This window comes from Ambystoma mexicanum, chromosome 2p (genome assembly GCF_040938575.1).
Source record: "Ambystoma mexicanum isolate Mex_15411 chromosome 2p, UKY_AmexF1_1, whole genome shotgun sequence".
NCBI classification, from domain to species: Eukaryota; Metazoa; Chordata; class Amphibia; order Caudata; family Ambystomatidae; genus Ambystoma; species Ambystoma mexicanum.
This window is the reverse complement of record NC_090923.1, coordinates 1,276,680,877-1,276,684,730: the sequence shown is the minus strand read 5'-3', so window position 1 is coordinate 1,276,684,730 and position 3,854 is coordinate 1,276,680,877. Positions and strand designations below refer to the sequence as shown.

At 39.9% G+C, this 3,854-nt stretch overlaps 2 long non-coding RNA genes across 2 annotated transcripts; one reads left to right on the top strand and one right to left on the bottom strand.

Annotated features, from left to right (window-relative positions):
- Positions 1-532: 532 nt before the first annotated feature.
- Positions 533-1,501, bottom strand: LOC138566047 (uncharacterized). Its single transcript, XR_011301815.1, has 3 exons — positions 1,419-1,501; positions 1,235-1,316; positions 533-879 (listed from the first exon to the last, which is right to left on the bottom strand). It is a non-coding gene; the product is annotated as an uncharacterized lncRNA (long non-coding RNA).
- Positions 1,502-1,617: 116 nt separating this feature from the next.
- LOC138566046 (uncharacterized) lies at positions 1,618-2,853 on the top strand. The gene is made up of 2 exons (XR_011301814.1): positions 1,618-1,851; positions 2,391-2,853. It is a non-coding gene; the product is annotated as an uncharacterized lncRNA (long non-coding RNA).
- Positions 2,854-3,854: the final 1,001 nt, after the last annotated feature.

Genomic DNA, 3,854 nt, shown 5'->3' with positions numbered 1-3,854 from the left:
ACTAAATCAGCTATTTCATGCTGTGCATCAGTGATGGTTCGGGAGTGGGGCTTGGGGGGCAGCCGAAAGGGACAAGGAAAGGGCCGGGTACAAAAGGGCGAACCTGCGGAATATGGCCTTTTGATCTGAAATCCGCAGGCTCAGCCTCTTGTAAAAGCCATTTAGACATAGATACGAATCTAAGGTTAATTTTAAGGCAGTGACCAAGTACGGTGCAGCCTTATGGGGACAAAAAACCTTGAGGAGTTTACAAATGCAAGAAAATACGTTTTTTAAAAGTCGTTAAGGTCTTCCATATTCAGCTGCGTCATATGCAGCTCACAAGGAACTAAGGATTTTACTGTCTTTAGAGCCTGCTCTTTTATGGCTAAGAATCTGCACCATCAAGAAACAGAAAAGATATGTCCAGAGCAAAGTATATTTAGAAAAAATGTATCCAAATTTATTAAAGATGATACAAAAATTGAAAACTGGTGAATAAATCACACAAAGTTATTGTACACTAATCATTTTAACATAACAATACAGCAGCAACAATATGCCGAAAATCGGCTAAAACTACATCACTCATACTCAACATACCAAGTTCATTCATACACACACAACTCATCATACCGTGGCATACATCCAAAGTACTACAAAACACCAAAAAACATGCTAAAAACCAATGGGGAAGAGGAATTCATAACTAGTCCCCATAATAACACACATTATTGCGGTGTTTGCAAACAATAGAAATAATTCACAAACAATCTATTGTCAGGGTGGATAGAAAAAGCAGATGCAAAGATCACATCCCTGTAGAATTTTCTCTCGACCGGTTTCGACGTGTAGTAGTGGTTAACTGAACGTCTTCCTCAGGAGGTGGATGTTACCATTCTGCAAAACAAGTACGCAAAAGCGACTATAAGCTACTACATGAAAACGTCTTTGCCGACTGCCTATAACATACAATTAAAAAGGAGAAACAGGACTGTTAACTAGCAGCCTGAATTGTTAAAAACAATTTAGGAACCGTGTATACCATAGTGAAAATAAGCATATACGGCCCCCACTACAACAGCTGTGTAAACCAGAGCAAAAGGGTAAGTGACTCCCAAAAGAGACCCGTGCAAGATGAGAGGGAACCTTCAGGACCATGGTGAATCGACAACAAGAATGTGTATATATAATAATATATATCTAGATATCACTGGCAATATCTGTGTCTAAAAAGGACTAATAGTGGACTAACCTGATGAAAACCTTACTACTGCAACAATCTATGCAGTGTAGTGTGGCCAGTCACACGAAACAATTCAGGACTAAAACATAACCTGAAACAAGAAACAAGACCAGAATGCACTAGGTCAGGTAAATGAAAAACCTAAATTCAAAGTGGAGTGTCTATAACTGAGGCAAAAGTACTAATATCTCACCTGAAGGGCGCCCCATGCAGTTTAAGATGATCCAGCAATACATGTATTTGAAAAATGAAGAGGCAGCGCCACTTAGCCTTAGCCTTCAACACCGTCTGCAAATCACTGCAAAAATGGCACAAGAGCTCCATTACAATGTTAAATGGCAAGCAGTGACCCACGGCTTACCAGAGTACAAGAATTTTCACGGCGTGGTTGTCCGTCGGCTGCCTCCCATTCTATTGGTGATCTTTAGATGCATTTCATGCAGTGCCCTTGTACTCTGGTAAGCCGTGGGTCACTGCTTGCCATTTAACATTGTAATGGAGCTCTTGTGCCATTTTTGCAGTGATTTGCAGACGGCGTTGAAGGCTAAGGCTAAGTGGCGCTGCCTCTTCATTTTTCAAATACATGTATTGCTGGATCATCTTAAACTGCATGGGGCGCCCTTCAGGTGAGATATTAGTACTTTTGCCTCAGTTATAGACACTCCACTTTGAATTTAGGTTTTTCATTTACCTGACCTAGTGCATTCTGGTCTTGTTTCTTGTTTCAGGTTATGTTTTAGTCCTGAATTGTTTTGTGTGACTGGCCACACTACACTGCATAGATTGTTGCAGTAGTAAGGTTTTCATCAGGTTAGTCCACTATTAGTCCTTTTTAGACACAGATATTGCCAGTGATATCTAGATATATATTATTATATATACACATTCTTGTTGTCGATTCACCATGGTCCTGAAGGTTCCCTCTCATCTTGCACGGGTCTCTTTTGGGAGTCACTTACCCTTTTGCTCTGGTTTACACAGCTGTTGTAGTGGGGGCCGTATATGCTTATTTTCACTATGGTATACACGGTTCCTAAATTGTTTTTAACAATTCAGGCTGCTAGTTAACAGTCCTGTTTCTCCTTTTTAATTGTATGTTATAGGCAGTCGGCAAAGACTTTTTCATGTAGTAGCTTATAGTCGCTTTTGCGTACTTGTTTTGCAGAATGGTAACATCCACCTCCTGAGGAAGACGTTCAGTTAACCACTACTACACGTCGAAACCGGTCGAGAGAAAATTCTACAGGGATGTGATCTTTGCATCTGCTTTTTCTATCCACCCTGACAATAGATTGTTTGTGAATTATTTCTATTGTTTGCAAACACCGCAATAATGTGTGTTATTATGGGGACTAGTTATGAATTCCTCTTCCCCATTGGTTTTTAGCATGTTTTTTGGTGTTTTGTAGTACTTTGGATGTATGCCACGGTATGATGAGTTGTGTGTGTATGAATGAACTTGGTATGTTGAGTATGAGTGATGTAGTTTTAGCCGATTTTCGGCATATTGTTGCTGCTGTTTTGTTATGTTAAAATGATTAGTGTACAATAACTTTGTGTGATTTATTCACCAGTTTTCAATTTTTGTATCATCTTTAATAAATTTGGATACATTTTTTCTAAATATACTTTGCTCTGGACATATCTTTTCTGTTTCTTGATGTTATTATAATACTCTGGTCCGGAGGCTAGAGTTACCCTGCTCTTTTCAGTGTTTGCATTATTTCAGCCCACGGCTGTGCAGGTTTTCCTGTTTGTTAAGTAGTTATTTGTTGTCTGAATTCCCTTTTAATAATTTACTTCAGCTTTGTATTTTCCAGAACCAGATCCGTGACTAGTCTTGTGGAGGGGGCCAGATAGACCATGGCTGAATCGGACACTATTTCGTTTACAGAAGCCCAAATAGCCGAGTTTATAGAGGGTCCTTCATTCTTTGATAACTTACAATTACCCAACCAAGAGACTAATATCTCGGGGGACGCGGTCCTTAGATTAAAAAAGAAGCAGTTCCGCACTGAAATGCATGGGCATGTTTTAAAACAATATCTTAAATCCAGTATTATTCCACAGGGTTTACAAGTTAAAATTATCCCGTGCCTATTCCTGGACGATACAGAATATAAGGTAGCATTTAGTCAGGTTGCTACAAAATGCAGTCGTGACCTTCTAGTTCTCACGATTACTACCGCTCAGAGAGTCAGCAAGAAAATTATGGAGACAGTGTTGGAGCAAGAGCAAGCCTTCTTATCAAATCCTCTCATCTCCGAAGCCAAACAAAAACTTGAACAAGTTGAGAAATCTTTCCAAGAATTTAAAAACATCACCATAGAAAAAAAGATCAACAAACTAAAAAAAGATATCTCAATGTTCAAAAAAGAGATTGTATACCCTTATTTGACTGAGGATTTTAACTTCCAAACGTTCTGGAAACAATCTAGCATCCAGAATGTGGGGTCGTACAGAAGACGTGGGGTCACCTTCTCTGATACATCTTCCAGTTCCTCTAGTAATGAAGATTCTACTAATTCGAACCTGGGGAACCACCCTTTTCGAGGAAGGGGCGGTCACAGAGGCCGCAGGCACTTCCAACAGGGCAGAGGCCCCCACAGGCAACCTTATCCGCAGGCTT